Genomic DNA, 21,437 nt, shown 5'->3' with positions numbered 1-21,437 from the left:
AACTGTATGAAGTTCAACAAGGCCAAGTGCCGGGTCCTGCACCTGGGGCGCAACAACCCCAAGCAGAGCTACAGGCTGGGAGATGAGTGGCTGGAAAGCTGCCTGGCCGAGAAGGACCTGGGAGTATTGGTTGATAGTCGGCTGAATATGAGCCAGCAGTGTGCCCAGGTGGCCAAGAAGGCCAACAGCATCCTGGCCTGTATAAGAAGCAGTGTGGCCAGCAGGTCTAGGGAAGTGATTGTGCCCCTGTACTCGGCTCTGGTGAGGCCGCACCTCGAGTACTGTGTTCAGTTTTGGGCCCCTCGCTACAGGAAGGACATGGACGTGCTCGAGCGAGTCCAGAGAAGGGCGACCAAGCTGGTGAGGGGTCTGGAGAACAAGTCTTACGAGGAGCGGCTGAGGGAGCTGGGCTTGTTCAGCCTGGAGAAGAGGAGGCTCAGGGGCGACCTTATCGCTCTCTACAGTTACCTTAAAGGAGGCTGTAGAGAGGTGGGGGTTGGTCTGTTCTCCTACGTGCCTGGTGACAGGACAAGGGGGAATGGGCGAAAGTTGCGACAGGGGAGTTTTAGGTTGGATGTTAGGAAGTACTTCTTTACCAAAAGGGTTGTTAAGCATTGGAACGGGCTGCCCAGGGAGGTGGTGGAGTCACCATCCCTGGAGGTCTTTAAAAGACGTTTAGATGTAGAGCTTAGCGATATGGTTTAGTGGAGTACTTAGTGTTAGGTCGGAGGTTGGACTCGATGATCTTGAGGTCTCTTCCAACCTAGAAATCTGTGATACTGTGAACCCATAATTTAATTTAAAGATGAAACCAAAATTCTCTGGGGTTTCCTTCAGATTGTTCCTTTCTCAGTGAGGTATACAGTACGTGGAACAGCCAGGCCAATAGGTTCCTTGCTGTTGAGAGCTTTTGAGTGAGGCCAGCAAAAGTGAACGTGGCAACCAGACATTCAGTACCTGCCAGAATTTGATCCAAAATACATCAAACTTGGTTTCCAGAATTAGATGTCAAAATTCTGACTTATATTTTTTCAAATTCATTATTTAAAAAAAAATAAAAATCTGTCAGCTTCCTTCCAGAGAGAAATAGGCAAAGTAAGAAATAACTAGTGTTTGTAGCATCTTCTGTTTTGAAATCAAGAAGTTAAAAGGGGAGCAGGAGGGACATCTACACCTCTGAATTCATATTATTCCTATTGTGAGGTTCCTCTTTTCTCCTTTGATAGCTCTGTTTAGAAACTTCAGTTTCTAATGTCTGAGATAGCCTGGGGTTTAGATTTTGTTTCACATTTTGTTGAGCTGACTTTCAGAGTGACCTATGCATTGGTGTCTTAACAGATCTCATGTCCCATGTACAAGTTCCTTTATATGGAGAATGCACTTTTATAAGCTTGTCTTCAGCGCAGTCATGTAGATGAGTCTAAACCGGTGTGTTAATTTTCAAGAAATGGTCTGGTGGCTGCCTCTCAGGTTGGTGCAGGGAAACCAATGGCTTGGGATCTTAATGGGTGATCAGACCATTGATTGCAACTAGACAGAGTCCAGCATCTGTGTACAGTTTCTGGTATATAAAGCACTAGAATTTGCTTGGTTCTTCGGATAACACTACTTTGAAAACTAAAAAACTTTTGTTGTTGTTGTTGTTGTTGGTTGGTTGTTTTTTGTCAGAGTAAGCATTTCAGAATCAATGATATAAGAAAGCTGACTTATGAAATACCTTGTTAGATGATCTTACTCTTATGCACATAGAACTTACTCGTAGGAAAACAAATATTTGTTCTATACCAGAATTTTGTGTCAACTGAAACCTTAAATTTTGCTAATTAAAGATAAAGTGAAGTAAACCATGCTGCCCTTGGTTAAACATATATCCCTGAACATTTGGATTGACACTAGATTGGACTTTATGGGGTAACCATGCAAGTGGTAAAATCTGTTTATACTTAAGTGACAAGAAATTTGAAAAAAAATAGGATAGTAATGTTGGATCTTGAGTTATTTTCCCCTGTATGTTGGAAAGTGCTCACTTGTTCTAGTTTTATTAGTACTTTGTCCTGTGAAATTTCCTTTAAAATAAGAAAAAGCAGAACAAATTTACTGGGGCCTCTGTTTCTTTACTAGAAACATAGCTTCACCATGCAAACAAAGAAACTGGAGTGCAGAGTTAGCTGAAAATACAATAGTTTGTAGATATACCTTCTAAGACTGCACGGTCTTTGTCATGTAAAGTGTATGGATTGCAATGTTTCAATTTTTTACATTTAAGTAAGCATATTTTAATGTAGTTTTCTGTTGCTGAATTAATTCTACTGAATTGCTCTGATACTTGGCAAAAAAAATGCAACATGCATATTGACTTTTTATTCAGCAATTATTGTTATAATCATGGTTGTTATGTAGAAGAATGTAATTAATCTATAGGTGAATAATTGAGAAGAAGGGGGGAAAAAGACTATTCACGAATCTGTGTGGGTTTTGAAGCACCACTAACATAACAACCACTAATATTTAAAGTATCTTCTACATAATTGTACTCTATTCATGTTCTATTATAGGTAGGGTGCTTACACATTTCTTTTTGCTCTCCTATTGTTTTGCAGGCTGTATAAGCAATATATACATACTACTGCTTTTATCTAGGGTTTAGCGACTATAGCATGTCAAACACCAACAAGTAATTTTTGATTTTAACCTGAGTAGGTATATCCTTTTTTTTCTTTATTCCAAGGAAGTAAAACTGGATGCAATAACTAGAAATAGAAAAACAGAATGCTAATCAAAGTGTAGTCAAGATGTAAAACCACAGGGATTTGCATTTCTAAAATAACATCTATGGTGTCAGTGAGACTTTTTGAAAAGTATTGTTTTATCTGAGGATTAGTAACAATGTTTTCCTTATTCCTTTCTCATCTACTGGAAAACTTGGGGAATCTGACTACAGTGAGCTTTGTACCAAATCCACAGGAAGGAAAAACAGAGAAAATCAGTTTCCAACATTTTTTTAAAAATTCCTATTGATGAATTACCATTATCTGAGCCTTAGGATGAGCTCCCTATTTATGGTCCAAGGTTAAATGGGAATCACCCATATCTTTTTCTTTCTTTCAAATCATTCCTTGATTATTTTTTCCTACAAATTTTCTGCTGATTTCTCTCTTGCCTTGGACACTTTATTGGAAGATGGTTTACATTTACACCAGGTATGTAAATTCTAAAATGAAGAGGTTATTATCACCACTTCAGCGTGACCCATATCCTGTCTGCTACCCATGAGTAAGCTAGTGTTAGCCTAATGGTTATATGTGGTGCAGTCACTGAGTGATTTGCGTTTGGATGTCAGTTCCATAGTTTGCACAGGACAACTGTGGCCCACAAACACAAGGATCAGTTTGTGACTTCAAAAACCTTTAATGCCTTCTGCCCTTGCACTGCGCACTGAATTAAATCATGGTGTACTGTTACAGTTGATCAACTAGCTTAAGTGTAGTTATGCCTGGCAAATAGTTGAACCCTTGCTTAATTCAAATTCTTCACTAAAATTAAAAAGACAATAACATAAGTCAGTTAAGTTATAACAATGAACAAAACACCTCTTAAGCAACAACAATAATGACCAAAATGTATACATCCCCCACGTCACGTTTATTATCTAGAGCCCCTGCCACAGCTACAGCTGAGAAGTCATGCTCTTAGTTGCATAGTGCACCTAACTGAGAGGTGACTGAACAGCACTCAGATCAGTTGTATGGACGGTGCCATGCTGACCACAGTCCAAATCAGGGTAGAGCGTGTAGCTTACCTCATTCTAAGGTCTGGCAATGAGGTGTGGTGGTTTTACTCGGGTGGGCAGCCAAGCTCCACCACAACCACTCCCTCACTCCCCCTCCTGAAAGAGGAATGGGGAGAAAATACGATGAAAAGGGCTCAAGGGTTGAGATAAGGATGAGGAGATCGCACAGTAATTATTGTGACGGGCAAAACAGACTCAGCATAGGGAGATAGTAAGATTTATTGCTTATTACTAACAAGCTAGAGAAGTGAGAAACAAAGGAAAGAAACCAAAAGCACCTTCCCCCCATCCGCCCTCTTCCACCTCCTCCCCCCGAGCGGCGCAGGGGAACTGGGGAATGGGGGTTATGGTCAGTCTATAGCGCTTCTTCTCTGCTGCTCCTTCTCAGTCACTCTCGTCCCCTGTGCTGTGGGGTCCCTCCCACGGGATGCAGTCCTTGCCGAACTGATCCGGTGTGGGCTGCCCACAGGCAGCAGCTCTTCAAGAACTGCTCCAGATATGGGTCCGTACCACGGGGTCCATCCCTCAGGAGCAAACTGCTCCAACCTGGATCCCCCACGGGCAGCAGCTCCTGCCAGGTCACCTGCTACTGCATGGGCTCCTCTCCACGGGCTACAGGTCCGGCCCGGAATCTGCTCCAGCAGGGGTCTTCCACAGGCCACGGCCTCCGTCAGTGCAAGTCCACCTGCTCCACCGTGGTCTCCTCCATGGGCTGCAGTGTGGATCCCTGCTCCATGGTGGTACTCCATGGGCTGCAGGGGGACAGCCTGCTTCATTATGGTCCTCACCGCAGGCCGCAGGGGACTTCTGCTCCAGCGCCTGGAGCACCTCTCCCTCTCCCCCTCCTTCTTCACTGACCTTGGCACCTGCAAGGCTGTTCCTCACTCCTCTCACTCTCCCAGCTGCTGTGTGGCGCAGCGTTTTTTTCCCCTGTCTTAAATACGCTCTCACAGAGGCGCAAAACAACATCACTTATTGGCTCAGCTCTGGTCAGCAGTGGGGCCCTTACCTAACATGGGGCAGCTTCTAGATCCTTCTCACAGAAGCCACCCCTATGGCCCCCTGCTACCAAAACCTTGCCATGTAAACCCACTACATGAGGACAAGGCTCTAGTGCTTCCTCCTAGGAGACAACTTTCTGCACAGCAATTGAACCTACTGGCAGCTGTTCTTCTGTGATCTTCTGAGGATCTTCCTATTGAAAGGCAAGTTCTCTTTTTCGTGCTGGTTTTATGTTTCCAGTCCCATGGTTTGAGCAAAACATTGCTTTTAATGATTTCATCCAATCGTTAGCTCTTTCATTTACTGTTGCTTTTGGGTACTGATCTTCAGAGTTGTTTACTTTTTCATCTTACTTTTGGGTCAGTAGCATTGCTAATCTCCAGTCAATTCCTTTCCTTCTACTAATCATGCTCAGATCAGTCTTCATTCCCATTTTTTATAGCCAGCAGCCACAATGTTTACTACATACACATCTGGCAAGCTCATGGCAGCAACAGGGGGCCATGCAGGCTTCTCCTGCCACAACCTACTTATTGAAGATAAGACTTAAAGTCCAAAATTCTTGTTCACTTTATTATCACATATGACTTGAGGTTCTGCATCTTATCTTTGTAATAAATTCCCAATTTTGCACACATTTCTTTCATTTCTGAGAGCAAAGAGAAGAAAGTATGTAAATGGAGTGGTATCTTCATTCCTTGGTAGCTCTTTCTGCCATTATAGACCTTTCCCTCACAGGAAAGGGCAACAGACCGAGAATTACCTTTAAGGAGTCTTCTTTCCACTATGAGGATTGTTATTTATTTATCTGTTTGTTTATCTTTTTTTCCCAGAAGCTTTCAGGACTGCATTCGGCTCATGGAATCAGAGTGTATTCTGGAGTATCCTTGAGGGTTCTGGTTATGTTCCTGAGTTCCCTATCTGATCCTCAAAATACCAGCCTTGCAGCATGAAATGCCAACATTTCTTTGAATCGTATTTTACCATTATTATTTCCTTCAACTCACAGAGCGGTGTGGGGAAGACTTCATGCTAGCATGCTAGTCCTGAATAATACCTTTTGCATTCAACGTTTAGCAGAGTTGATTCATCAAAAGTAAGAGCGTAGTTGCATCAGCCATCTGAACCCATACACTCTTCTGTTTCTGAAAAACTTTTTTTTTTTTTTTTTCCCATTTCTAAGTTAAGCTCACTGGCAGAGCAGCTTGAAAATAACTTTTTTTGTAGTAGCTAACTCTCTCAGCCTTCTATCAAATGAAAACTAGCTTTAAAAGTCAAATTTGTTAACTACCATCGCCCTGAAAATGTTAAAAATAAGACAAACTATTTGCTAGGGGTCCTAGGCAAGTGAAGGAGTGAATGTTTCTATTCACTCAGTTTTTATACTTGAAAATTTTGTATAGAATTGAAAAGGGATGAAGGATGGTATTTTCAAATGTGCTTTTAACAAACTAGGATTTTTTTTTTCCAGAAGTAGCAAAAGTTTCTAACATGACCGTGCTGAAAACCACTGAAGCTTAACTGACTTTGTTAATCAGGTCTAGGCTATGAGTTGGACACAAATCATTAAAGACATGTAGTTGCCTCATTCTTGTTGCTTTCACTGCGATCTGGACTTCTAAACATCCTTTGTGTCAGGCATTCCTGAAACCAAAGCAAATATGGAGTTTCTTTTGTAAAGTACTCTAAAAGTTTGGTTTGTTTAGCCTAAAGAAGAGGAGGCTGAGGGGAGGCCTCATGGCGGCCTGCAGCTCCCTCACAAGGGGAGCAGAGGGGCAGGCGCTGAGCTCTGCTCTCTGGGGACAGCGACAGGATCCAAGGGAACAGCATGGAGCTGGGACAGGGGAGGGTCAGGCTGGGGGTTAGAAAAAGATTCAGCGCCCAGAGGGTGGTTGGACACTGCGACAAGATCCCCAGGGCGGTGGTCACAGCACCAAGCCTGACAGAATTCAAGTGTTTGGACAACGCTCTCAGACACATGGTCTGATTTTTGGGTGGTCCTGTGTGGATCCAGGAGTTGGACTAGATGATCCTCATGGGTCCCCTCCAACTTGGGATATTCTGTGATTCTATGTACTTAATGTGGAATAATAGACTTCTTTCATATTACAGTTTTCATACTTCCATCATGACATCCTAAAAGACTACAAATTTTATGTGCTCCATAGGGTGATATGAAAGGAGTTTCCCATTAACTAATATTTTTTAATGACTTTCTTCATTAGATTGAAGGGTTTGGAAGAGCTAATAAGTACCTGCATTACAGACCTTTTTTTTTTTTTTTTTCATTTTTAAATGTAGCAAAGGGGAGAAATATGGTGTGTTAATTTGACTCAAAAATGCATGCAGAAAGGAAGAAAACAGCCTTGAAAATTGTCATTTTCTTCATCCACTTTCTGCAGATTATTTTTCAAACTGCAGCTTGTTTTGGAAAAGAAAAAATATTATCAAAGGAGAAGAGATAAACCAGCATAAAGAAATTTACAGTTTTACCAGTGCCAGGTTTCTTGTATGATGGTAATCTACTTGAATGGTCCAAAGCCACAAACAATAGTGAAAGAGTCCTAGTTCTAGAAACTAGAAAGATTTTCTAGTTTCTTTCCTAAAGGGGAAAAAATGAGCTTGCTGTAACTGTAGCATCTGTCTAAAATTTCAGAATTTGTGCTTGCATTATGCTTACAGTATTGCTTGAAATACCTTTAAATAGAAATCAGAAGATTTATGAAAAATGTTGAGAACACAGACAATTTTTAAAGCTTGCTCTGATAGCACCTCCTTCTGGTAGGAGTGTACTGAAGAGACTGTCATTTCTTTTTATGCTAACAAGAAATGGTTTTCAGGCTGTTGGGTGAGAAAGCATAAGGAGAAAAGTAATCCTTTACATTCTGTACTTTTTAGTCTGTTGCTCTCCTTGTAAGTACAAAATTAATAAGAAAAAAAGCTAAAGAACAGTAGGACAACTTATTCTGTGAGTATAAATCAAGTAGATAATATGAAAAGATTTGTCAATACATTGGCATAAAAATAGCCCTCTATAACTCTCTTGTCACTAAAAGAAAGAAGTAGTTCAGTTTCCTTAAGCAGTAAGGAAGAAAGAAAGAACTTCAGTTTCCTTATGAGGAGAGAACAGGACAGGAGAGAAGAAAGTACTTCAGTTTTTGCACAGTATTTTGGTTAGAGAGTAGTTAAAAAAAAAAAAAAGTAGTAATGTAATAAAAAAAAAAAATCAAGAAAAAGTATGTGAAAACCTTTTTCGCTTTGTTGAAGGTGAAATGAGGGAGGTATTGAATAATGCATGGAGCTGAAGCCTCTACATCATGGCCATACTTTCTGATGTAAGTACATGTTTGGACAGAAATACATTTTTATATTATCTTTTGCTTTTCCTGCTAGAATATAAAAATTGTAAAACTTTTTTTTTTTTTTAACTTGAGGGTATCTTTTTAGATTTCATTTCTAGATTTTTTTAAAGTAAATATCTGTAATTTTTTTGGACAACGTTGGAACCAAATGCAGACAAATCAAATTTGACTTTTTTTTCATATTAACTTTAGTAGTTTCAAGAAATGCTTTATTTTCATGAGATTAATATATCTCTGGCCACACTGGATGTAGGTTGTGCAATGAAGCATAGGATAGCTATTGGAAACAAACAGCTGGGGAAGAGAAGATCTTTGGTGGTGAACGGTGGTGAAAATGTACAGAAAGAGGACAGAAAAGTGGAAGAAGAAAGAAGGGATTATGAATAGTATGATCTGTAGAGAGTCTGGAAACTAGATGCCAACCTTGATCTGGAAAATGGAAAAATGAGCAAGTGCAGCTGCTTGCGGACTGAGTGATTTTGACCTCAGAGTGTCAGGAATGCAAACAAATATATATATATATATATATATATATATATACGTATATTAAAAAAAAAAAGAAAAAAAAGCAACAACAATAAAAAAGCTTTGTAGTGCAACCTTCTGCTGCATCAGAGGTCACCTGCTTAATCCTAGGTAGTAGCACAAACACTGTGGTGATGAGTAGGAGTCAGTACAGTGGTTCTCTGGTCACCAAACTAAGCTGAGTAACTCATACAGTAGCTAAGACCAGTTAATATTCAGGACACTTTCATCAAGCAAGGTGATGCAGACAAGCAGACTAGAAGAAAAAGTATCTGTTTGCTTTCATACTGCCAGTTCATTCCTGTTTAGCAATCGACACCCGTCCTGAAAATGACCTCTTGTGAATTGGACATATTTCAGGTACTACCTATTCTGAAGTAGTTTGCATTTTCTCATGGCAAACACTGCATTGCCTTTTATTAAGGCCATCTCATTCTGCTTTATGCATTTTCAGTTGATGCTCACATATCTTTATATTGTTAGTTGTAATTTGAGATTGCAGCAGAAACTAAAACATTCCAATAGCATTTGCATGTATTACTTCCCATTTGTTATGGAAACCTCTATATTATTTACAGTGTCCAGCTGTAGTCTGAAGGAACAAAAGAACCTACTAGTTACTTTTTTTTTTTCTTTTTTTTTACTTCTTTGTCTTCCAACTTCCTCCTCTTCCTCCTTCAAATGTAAGTTAATTGGGAGGAACCATTGTTCTCCCTAATGCAGTTCCATGCTCAAGGATAGGAAGGCTCTGCAGGAGGATCTGGATAGGCTGGAGCGATGGGCTGAGGTCAACTGTATGAAGTTCAACAAGGCCAAGTGCCGGGTCCTGCACCTGGGACACAACAACCCCAAGCAGCGCTAAAGGCTGGGAGATGAGTGGTTGGAAAGCTGCCTGGCAGAGAAGGACCTGGGAGTACTGGTTGATAGTCAGCTGAATATGAGCCAGCAGTGTGCCCAGGTGGCCAAGAAGGCCAACAGCATCCTGGCCTGTATCAGGCATAGTGTGGCCAGCAGGTCTAGGGAAGTGATTGTCTCCCTGTACACGGCTCTGGTGAGGCTGCACCTCAAGTACTGTGTTCAGTTTTGGGCCCCTCACTACAAGAAGGACATGGAAGTGCTGGACAGAGTCCAGAGAAGGGCAACAAAGCTGGTGAGGGGTCTGGAGAACAAGTCTTACAAGGAGCGGCTGAGGGAGCTGGGATTGTTCAGCCTGGAGAACAGGAGGCTCAGGGGCGACCTTATCGCTCTCTACAGTTACCTTAAAGGAGGCTGTAGTGAGGTGGGGGTTGGTCTGTTCTCCCACGTGACTGGTGACAGGACAAGGGGGAATGGGCGAAAGTTGCGCCTGGGGAGGTTTAGGTTGGATATTAGGAGGAACTTCTTTACCGAAAGGGTTGTTAGGCATTGGAATGGGCTGCCCAGGGAAGTGGTTGAGTCACCATCCCTGGAGGTCTTTAAAAGACGTTTAGATGTAGAGCTTAGTGCTATAGTTTCATGGAGGACTTGTTAGTATTAGGTCAGAGGTTGGACTCGGTGATCTTGGAGGTCTCTTCCAACCTAAATGATTCTGTGACTTCTTTTCAGCTGCAAGGTTTTCAGTTTCTGGTTAAGGGTTCTCTCTCAAAAGTGCCAGGCAGGATCCCAGATGCCCAGTTCACTGCTTGGGACTATGCTCCAGCCAGTCGCCCTCCAAGAAAGCTGGGTGCTTATCAAGAACAACCTTTTAAAAGCCAAGGAGCAGTCAATCCCATTGTGCCACAAGCCAAGTAAACGGGACAAAATGCTGGCCTGGCTAAACAGGGAATTCCGCCTGGAACTAGGGCAGAGAAGGAAAACGTATTACCTCTGGAAGCAAGGTCTGGCTTCACGGGGAGAGTATAGAGCTACAGTTCGCATCTGCAGGGAGAAAACAAGAAAAGCCAAAGCTCAACTTAAGTCAACACTGGCCAATGTAATGTCAGACAATAAAAAGGCTTCTTCAAGTATGTCAACAGCAGGAGGAGGTCAAAGGAAAATACTGGACTGGTACTTGAAGCTGGTGGCCACCTAGCAGGTGAGGATGAGGAAAAGGCAGAGGCCTTTTTTTGCCTCTATTTCATAGTAATGACAGATCTGATCCAGACCTCAGAGCTGGAGGACTATGACTGAAGGAGCAGTGACTTTCCATCTGTGGTCACTAAAATCGTAAGGGATCAGTTGTATCAGCTCAACGTTTGTAAGTCCATGGGGCCTGACAGGATTCACCCCACAGTGATGAAGGAGTTAATGGGTGTTACAGCTGGACCTCTCTATAATTTGCCGAAGGTCACAGGAGTCTGTGGAGGTTACTGGAAGCTAGCCAATGTCAGTCATCTATAAAAAGGATGTAAGAGAAGACCCAAGAAACTACAGGCCTGTTAGTCTAACCTCAGTCCCTGGAAAAGTTATGGAGAAGATTGCACTGGGGAATATTGAAAGGCAGTTAAAAAATAAAGCCATTATCAGGCATAGTCAACATGAGTTCATCAAGGAAAAGTTTGCCTTAGTAATTTGATCTTCTTCTATTGTAAGGTTATCTTTTTGGTGAAGGGAAGGCAGCAGATGTAACCTTTCTAGTTTTAATAAGGCCTTTCATACTGTCCCTCACAGCATCATTCTGGACAAATTGTCCAACTGTGAGATAAACGGGTTCACGCTACGCTGGGTGATGAACTGGCTCAACAGTAGGGCTCATAGGGTTGTAGTGACTGGGGATGCATTAGGCAGGTAAACTGATGGTGTTCCCCAGTGCTCAATTCTATGACCAGTACTGTTTGATATTTTTATCAATGGTCTGGATGCAGGAGTGGCATGAATCCTTGGCAAGTTTGCTGATGATACTAAACTTGAAGGGAGTCAACAGATGCATTGGAGCATTGGACAATCATCAACAGCATGAAGTTCAACAAAGGAAACTGCTGGGATATGCACCTGGGGCGAAGTAACGCTGGACACAGGTGTGGACTGGGGGAGGAGAGGCTGGAGAGCAGCTCAGCAGGAAGGGGGCTGGGGGTGCTGGTAGACAGGAGGCTCAATGTGAGCCAGCAGGCTGCCCTGGCAGCCAAGAGGACAAACCAAATTTTGGGGTGAATTAAACACAACACAGCCAGCTGTCCAAAAGAGGTGATTATCCTGCTATATTTACTGCTGGTGCAGCATCATGTTGTTCACAGTTCTGGTCTCCACAATGTGAAAATGATGTTAAGGTCTTTCAAAGCATCCTGAGGGAGGGCAACAAGGCTGGTAAAAGGGCTGGAGGGCACGTGCTGTGAGGAGAGGCTGAGGACACCTGGGTTGTCTGGCCTGGAGAAGAGGAGGCCGAGAGACAACCTCAGTGCTCTCCACAGCTTCCCGAGGAGGGGAGGCAGAGAGGGAGGTGCCGGTCTCTGCTCCCTGGGAACGAATGACAGGACACAGGGGAACAGCATAAAGCTGGGCCTGGGGAGGTTCAGTCTGGGCACTGGGAACAATTTATTTCCTGTGAGGGTGGCTGAACATTGGAGCAGGCTTTCTAGTGAGGTGGTTGGTGCCCCGTGCCCCTCAGTGTTCAAGAGGCATTTGGACACTGCCCTCAGTGATGTGCTTTGACTTTTGGTTAGCCCTGAAGTGGTCAGGTGGTTGGACTTGATGATTTTTGAAGGTCCCTTCCAACTGAACTTTCTGTTCTGTTCCGTTCATTTCCTGTTCTTGGCAATGCCCAGCAGGGTTTATATCCTATACTGATTTCCAAAACACATAACAAGGTTTTTATTGACTGTTTAACATCTCATACACCCTGAACTTGACAAAGCAGATTCCCAAATGTAGAAAAGCAGATTGATTAAAAAAAGTTTTCTTAAACCAACAATTGTATTTGCTTAGTGGTTTTCTTAGCTTTGTGATAAAACACAATTCCATATCTGTTCAAAAACATATACTTGTAAGTGAGATGGAGAAAAAAATGATTAACTTGCCTTATTTCATTGACTTTGCTCACTCCTATATGTGCTTATGCTGTACAGACTGAGTTTTACAGTTCAGTGGAAAAAGTGGAGTCAGTTTAGCTTCACATGAAGTGTACAGCAGAGAAGATGGAAAAGGTAGAGGGTTTATACTAATTTGCCTAAGAGAAAAAATCATATTTTTTTTTTAAGCGAGCACCCTGGGGACTAGAAAACATAGCGACTAGATGCCCCACTTTTTTTTTTTAATTTTATCATTTCTTGGATGTTAAGTGAATCGCTTTTTGCCTGAAGTGTCCTGCTACCTTGTAATTTATCATCACCTGAGGTAAAGCAGAAGTCTTTTAAATATGTAAGCTGATAGTACTGTGCTACACAGAATTTCTTAATATCTCTTGGTCTATTTACAAAACAGTTCACAGAATTTTTGAGTTTAAAACATTCCCTTAACAAATTCTTTTTATACCCAGATTCTCATTAACTTTTATCATTCTGTGCACTATCACTTTTAGCAAGATGATTCTGTCATCATTTTTACTTATTTAAAAAGATTTCACAGCATCCCTCTCTGTTCTGGTTTGCTGCATTTTATTCAGTGTGATCTCCAATTTGATTGTTGTAGAAGGGTCTTCTCTGGAGATGTAGGTGAATTTCAAAAAGCCCAAATATCTTTTCAGTTGGAGGAAGCACCATGAATACAGGTATCCTGTCAAGTTATCTGTTAATGGAGGTTTCAAATTAAAAAATAAAAAACAAAAAATCTGAATGATTACTTTGACTCAAGTCAGGAGAGAGTAATCTTTCCTAAGCTGCATTACTACCTTTACCTCTGTGCCAGCCAAGAGCTGAAAATACAAAAGCAGAAACTCACTGAGAGATTCCTCAAGAGCTTTCAAGGAGTTTTTTGGGGACAGAAGGGTGGTTGCTTTTTTGCTTTTTTTTTTTTTAATATGCTACTGGAGAAATAGCCATTATATACAGTAAAGTCTGTGTCAACAGTAAAATAACATATGGGGTTGACGTGTACAGCTATAGGATTAGAGCAGTGGGCTCCAAACTTTATCACACCCTTATCAGTGAAAATATTTTGAGCACAAACTCCAAACTTATGTATATTTATTTTACTACAGGAGTACATGTTTATGATATATATTATATACATTATAAAATCTCTACTCTTAAATAGAAGCTGAGAAGACATATAGTTGAAATAGAAATATTTTAAAATAAAAATGTTATTAATTTACATTACAAAAATCCTTTTTCTTCTCACAAAGAAATTTTGAGAATAATCATAGAATCATAAAGGTTGGAAAAGACCTCCAAGATCATCTGGTCTAACCATCCCCCTACCACCAATATCACCCACTAAACCATGTCCCTGAGTGCCACATAACAATATTAGAGCAATGTGATTGAATACACTTGATTTACTTTTGAAAATCTCAGTTTAACACTTTGTGATACAGAAATTTGGAGGTCTGGTTCTATGTTCTGTGCATTTTGATACTTGGTTTTAATTGCCATCATGGCTGAAAAAGGTACCTCACAAAGATGTATAGATGCCAAAGGAAGAAGTGCACCATTTTCTGTGCTTACTAAATCACGATTCTCATTTTTTCAATCCCCTTCATCAATTTTCAATCCCGTGCTTTTTTTTTTTTAAGTATACAGATATAAAAGTTTTATTTTTTTATATATATACATAGGTGATATACCTCATTTTCGACAACTGCATCACATAATGATGAAAATATTTCCACATGTCCATTTTAAAAATGCTGCCAGCATAGAGTTGGTTTCTTTGGAAAAGCAGTTACTTTCTCACTTATTGTTAAGGTATTACCTTTACCTCTAAGGGACACATTGTCTGTTTATTCTTTTGAAAATATCTGCTACTTAGCATACTACTGATAGCCACTTGTCATCATAGAAGAGGTCAGCAGACTTGGAACACTTGTATTTTTTTAAAGAAAAATGTGTAAAGTCATCTTTAATTTTGACAACACTTTTAAGCATTTTGCATGAGATAGCCAGCAAACCAATGTGTAGCACGAAAGATTTTCGTGGTCACTCCCCATCTCATTATGAAGTACTGTAAAGATTTAAAGGCTTTTTTTTGGTGAAATTAACCACAGTGATGATACCCTGTAGAACTTTGTGCATTCCTGATCCCATTTCTTTGCTGCAACAGCTTGCCTATGAATGATGCAGTGAATGCATTTCACGTTCAGTGCTAGCTACCTTACCCTAGAATCCCTTTTTTATTCCAGTCAAAGCAGCTGCTCCATCGGTGGTTACACTTACAGAGAGTTTCCATAAAACATTGTTTTTATTAAAGAAGTCATTTAGCATTGAGAATATATATTCTCCAGTACGTCTTTCCTTCAGTGGCTCACACAGCACTAGTTCTTCATGTACTTCAATATTGAAACAGAATCTAGCAAATACCATAAGCTGAGACACGTTAGAAACACCTGTACTTTCAGCCAACTATGCCACAAACCTCCCACACTGCATAATGTGTTCTAATACTTGTTTCTTCAAACCTTCAGCAAGGTTTTCTAGGCATCTTCCAGCAGTATTTGCTGACAAAGGAATGCATTCCAGTTTGTTGCCATATTATTTTCTGCGTATTATTCCACATACTGTGGCAGAAAGGACAAACATTTCCCAAAGTTATGTGGATTTTTGTCTTTTGCTATTAACCTCAAAAGAGGCTTCTAGACATTTATTATACAGCTTAATTTCATTCTTATTTCTCTAGATTAAATAAAAGCTCTAAAATTTTTCCTCTGCACCCTAGTAGTTCATGTTTGTGAGCCCCTTGGGTATGAAACCCCCTTTTTGGAGACCATTGTCCTATAGTATGGATGTATTTTATTTTAATTATCCTTTTTTTCCTAGTGCAAGTTCCAAATTGGAAAGTGTATTGGATCCTGCGGTGACAAAAAGGGTGAAGTGTTTTCTGTATTGTCAAGCCCAAATGTTCAAAAGGCACATCAAGTGCCAGAATAGCAGATTTAAAAATAACAGCAAACAGCCTACCAATATTTTTTTCTTTTGTCTCTGCTTTTAAGCTTTAAGACTGACCTTGAGTCATATATTTCCAGGCTTTTTCCTGTAACTATAAGGATTAGAAACATACTATAAAAAAATAAGGGAGCAGAAGTGTTCATAAAAGGCCTGCCTTTGGGAGCTGAGGCTTTTAAGAAAATCTACAGATACCACAAGGCTCATGATAAAATCCTGGTATTTGACAAGACAGCGTTTTATTTCTTTACATGAGAGAGCACTAAGAGTCTTTTCCTCACATGGCATCTGAAAAGATCCCTAACGTATCATGTCTAATGTAGTTATTTTTGGTCTGAACTTGCTGTGAGTTGTGGTTTTGGCAGACCCTGTACCTGTGCAGAATCCCACCAGTGGTTTTACACTGAAAGAGCAGATACGAGCATGGCACACCGCCTGAAACATCCACCTGCCTTCTGCACTGATAGCCTGTAGGCAGCCTGTGGGCAGCGTACATGTGGTTTGTGGGGGAGTGCCTCATGGTATGTTAAGCTGCCTCGTGGCACAGAGGTCTGTAAGGGTGCACAGGGCACCACATGCTCTGTAAAGCGCTCTCTAGCTGTGCCTGAGGTTGCGTTTACAGGCACAGCCTCTTAAGGACAGCAGGTCTGGTTTTAAAAGCAGCTTCAGAAGACTGCATACACTCTATGTGAGAACAGAAAGATGCTTACAGAATGTCAGTGCAGAATTTCAAACCTAAAATTAATTCAAACTTGATTGTAAAAAGCACTGTTAGATTAAGGTTACCAAATAAAAAGTTCACTGACAAAGAACAACTGCAAAAATTGTTCAGTGTGTACACTGAATCTGATATCTAGCTCTTTTATTACTTTACTTTTTATCTAACAGTTCTGAAAAAATGTTAATGAATGCAAATACCTTTTTAAACTTGCATACATAGTCCTAAGATTTGGGTTCGAATGTTTTAAAATCATTGACATATATCTGCCTTTTTTTTTTTTGATAGAAAAAAGTTGAATTAGCTATTAGCAGTTATCAAGTTACCTATGTAGTAGTTTTGGAAAATGCAATACTTTGCCTGCAGACCAATGTGATCTACGATCTATGGTAAAACAAAGATGGAACTTGCTGGAGCAAGTCCAGCGCAGGGCCACCAGGATGATTAGGAGACTGGTGCATCTTCTTTATGCTCCAGAGAGACGAAGAACTGAGACTATTCAGCCTGGAGAAGAGAAGGCTCGGAGAGATCTTTTCTATGTGTGTTAATAACTGATTGGAGGGAAAGAAGGTGAGGGAGCAGACTTTTCTGATCGGTGCCCAGTAACAGGACTTACTAAAACTAAAACATTTGAAATCCTATCTGAACAAAAGAAAACACAGTGTGTTTTTTTCTTTTCTTTTCTTTTTTGATTAGGTTGCCCAGAGAGGTTGTGGCATCTCCATTCTTGGAGGTATTCAGAACCCAGTTGGATGCCGTCCTGGACAACATGCTCTAGCTGAGTTGGACTAGATGATTTCAGTTCTCTTCCAAGCTCAACCATTCTGTGATTAAATCCTCCTTTCCATAGTTGAAAGTATACAAGGCTACCATGTATTAAAATATTATGTGACTAAACCCTGCCTTCCTTTTTCTAGAAATAGTACTGAGTTCACTAGGAGTAAGAATTGCAATATTTGCCTGTTATTTTCCTGACTCCATATCAAAGATCATCATCTGCAGTATAGTTTCTACCAATGACTGGTAATTCACCACTACCTGCACTTTAAAATGGTAAGCTTACCACAGCTTTGCCCTCCTACTAGACCATATTAAGGAGAACCAGTCCTGAAGAATCAGAACATGGTAATATAGGGGCCAGAAATATTTTATTTTAATTATTTTAATTTGAGGTCTGGAAGGTGTGCTAATTTCTTGAGGGGAGAAGATGCATCAGGAAAAAAAAAAACAATAAACGTGTGTACTAAAATGTAGAAGTGCAGACAATTGAGCAGACAATATTGCCATTTTACCTTTTGAAATACTTTGCAAATCTCTTCATCAGCATGAATAAATACATTGCAGTAATGAATTTCTCCTATGCCTATTCATATTAGAAGAAACATTTTGGTGAGAGCAAATGCTCTACTCACATTGAGAAATTGTCCATCAGATGTCATGGTAACAAACAGCTTTCACAAACAATCCAAAATGTATCTACAAAGCAAAAACCATCCTACAGCCCACCTGCTCAATAGAAAATTCAGGGAAAAGCTGTCAGTATTTCTTGCTAGAGATGCTCTCCTAGGAAGGTGTTGATGAACTGGGGAATGTCTGGAACAGATTGTTTCATGGGGGAGGAAGATAAAAATACTGGTTGTTTCAGCCCTCCCAGAACTGAAATTTTCCCAGCCTGCAGAACAATTGTCTTGCTTACTTACCAGGCTTTGAAAATGTTTTAAAAACTATGTCTGTCTGTAGCTACAGAAACTATTGAGGACCAGATTCAAAAATAGGAATTTATTTTTTGCTGTTATCCTGGATCTTTTCATCACTCTGGAAGTTCTCTTACTCTTACTTATTCGTTCTCATTTGCATGGAAACTAACGAAATCTAGCATAAGCTCTCTCACCTATATTACCCAGTGTGTTCACTAATCTGGTGAGAAAGGTAGTTGATTTTATTTTGCTGTTGAGTGGTAATAGAGGGGTTAAAACACATTGGGGTAGTGAAAATGTTGGTGACAAATGGAAAACAAAATCAATAAAAATTGAGAGAGGGTGAGAAGGGAGAAGCACTGACACTGCAAAGGAAAGAATGGAAGAAGAAAAGAAAACTTCTGCATACAAAGTATACAGGCACAGAAATAGAGCAAAACAGAAGGGGAAACATACTGATCGATGAAAGGGCTAAAAAATAAGCGTAGAGATGGAAGAAAAACTCGGGTGAAAGGAAAATCCCCCAGAACTGTAAACTTACCATAAGGAAGTTATCTTAACACTGAAAAAGTGCATCAAGCTCAAGGAGTCAAAGAAGTATGTGCTGAATGATGGTGGGTCTGATACACATGCCCTGAAACAATACTCTCGCCTCCATTTCTTGAAGTCTGCTTCATTGCGTTCAGGATTAAAATAGTCTGGAAGTAAAAAAAAAGAATAGACATATACTCAGAGATTTATTTAGATACGTCAGCAGAAGAAGACATTATGGCTTGAATAACAACTCTACCCTTCATGTATGGTAACATATTCAGCTGTTGAAATACAATGTGGAACCACTGCAACATCTGAACACTGTCACATTGTTGAAATATAGCCAGAGAGCTTCCTAGCAGCTCCTGAGCTGCCTTTTAGCAATTAATCTTTCCGAGGCTGGGAGGTAAAGAGAATAGAGAAAGGCTAAGAGTTTTATTTTAGAACAAAGAGAAACTTTCTCACACTCTAAATAAAAGAGCTTTTTTTTGGTGTGAGATCCTACTTTAGATTAAAAAATGCATTCATGGGGAACTTTCAAGTGAGTACATCAGAATTTGACACATCGGTGAACTCATGAGAATCATTTGCAAATATATATCACCTAATATTTAATGCATGCTCTGAGAACTCCCTTGCTCTACCAGTCACTTTATCTCCTCACTTTCCCTTCTTCTTCCTCAGGCATTTTTACTGCTACTGCAACCTTCAGGGATTTATCCTGTTCCAAGTTTGAACAGCAAGTATATGCCAAAACAAGTAAGCAAGCAGTATTTTCCAACTCAGCTCTGCTATCAGCTTTATGAAAGGTTAGTGAAGCTTTCTGCCACACATTGAAAGCACTGAACCTAACCATGTCAGCCAGATGCTTCAGAGGGGAAAGCACTTTCAAAATGATCTGTAATTTGGGGGAACCTGGAATTGAACTGAAACCAAATGTGAACTGGCCTGCTGATTCAACATGGTATTTCTATTTGATCCCAAATATAAAAGTGACCATATTTGTATCATACCTGTTGAACCAGAATTTACTGGTGGGGAAAATAAGTTTTGTTGGTTAAACTAAAGGTTCGGCACACTTATGTTCATTACATTTATATGTGTGTGTGTATATATATATATATATACATATATTTACATACTTACATATAAAGGGAAATCCAAAACCCAGAAATAACAAAGTTCTACTGGATGAAGGCATTAGAAAGAGTAGGCTGATCTGAAGTAATCACCAGTATTTTGATATAGCTGGTCCTTGAGATGGGAGTACTGGGATGTGGATCAGTCACCTGAGAAACTGGCATTTTCTTTGAAGTAAACTTATATGATTTAGCAGATCCTCTTGTGAACTATTTAGCAACTTTCTTGTTGCTAAATGGCAGAAAAAAAAAAAAACACACAACCATACTTGATTGGACTCTGAAAGCATTCATCTAAACTTTCCTTGTTTACACATTTTATTCCTGTTGCAATTTATCACGAAAGCTGTGATTTGATCAATGGGAAGAATCACTAAAAACTTACAAACCATACAAGTTCATCAACCACAGCTGGTGACATCTCATTGTATCAGGGAACCCTACTGTTCTTATGAAATGACAACCGTAGACCCCATTTTGAAATGCAAACTGACCTTTCTTCAGAGGAATGAGAAGAAGGGAATTACAGAATAAAAGATGATCACATTCAATTCTGATAAATCCACAAAGAAGCAATGTAAGTGTCTTTGGACTATAGCTTCATAGCTAAAATAATGAGTGTCTTTTTGAGGGTGATGCTTTGTTGAAGACTTGCCCAGAATTAGTCATTCTTAATAGAAGAGCACTCAAGCCTGACCCTGTTCCGGAAACCTGGTGTTAGATTTATGCTTAATAGTCTTTGGAGTCTAAGATTGGAAAACATTAATGTATTTCAAATATTTCCTGAAGATATGGCCTTTAATAGTATATCTTCAAAGTCTGCATATGTGCAGGCATGTGTTTGACTATATAAGATATGTGCCATACTGCATTTTATAGATGACTGAATGGCTAGGAAAATACAGGGAAGGTGTACTATAGCTTCATGTATTAAAAAGTAGAGAACAATGATGCTAGTATTCTAGCATAAGAAAACTGAATAGTAAATTTATGGAAGTTTTTCTAAAGTTAAAAAATTAAATCAAGAATCAAAAATAACTTTTCATTTTAAGATACGTTTTGTTTTATTATGTATACTTTGACTAAAATTCAAAGTAGATTTGAGCCAACTTGAGAAAAAACATCCAAACAATTATTCTTTATTTGATTTTTGTTGGCTTCACCAAAACTTATCTTGAGAACACAGAGTGCAACTGCATTGGGAGTTGAATTAAACCTATTTGCCTTCATATATAAAATTGAGAGGGTAGCAGTAATATATGGTTCAGCCTTTTTCAGAAGCAACTTAATTGCGTGCAAATAAGAGCTGGGGAGAACTGTGAGGCTTTTGAAGTGGATCTGCCATGAGCTCATTGAAGTAGCTGTGTTGTACTGAGGATCATGTTGTACAAGGATCATGTTAGATCTGTTAATGCTGTGATTCTGAATGAAGCACGCTTCCATCTCTCACACTGGTTCTCAGGATATATGGATCAATACAAGCAGGACCAAACAACACTTGAATTCCTAAGCCTAATGAAACTCTTGAAAAGACAAGTATTTGAATGAATGATCTGCTATGGTCATCTGCAAGTCTGGCCTCCTGCATAACAGAGGTTTTGGAATTTTATTCAGCATTTCCTATGGTGGAAGTTATTGTTCCTTTATTATTATATTATCTATGTGGTGTCAAGTATAA

At 39.9% G+C, this 21,437-nt stretch overlaps 1 long non-coding RNA gene across 1 annotated transcript; it reads left to right on the top strand.

Moving 5' to 3' along the window:
* The first annotated feature begins 4,918 nt into the window (after window positions 1–4,918).
* On the top strand, window positions 4,919–17,733 carry LOC310882975. The gene is made up of 2 exons (XR_014573256.1): window positions 4,919–8,127; window positions 17,086–17,733. It is a non-coding gene; the product is annotated as an uncharacterized lncRNA (long non-coding RNA).
* Window positions 17,734–21,437: the final 3,704 nt, after the last annotated feature.

Source organism: Anser anser (genome assembly GCF_964211835.1).
Source record: "Anser anser genome assembly, chromosome: 1".
NCBI lineage: Eukaryota > Metazoa > Chordata > Aves > Anseriformes > Anatidae > Anser > Anser anser.
The sequence above is the reverse complement of the archived record's forward strand: the minus strand, read 5'-3'. Positions and strand labels throughout refer to the sequence as shown.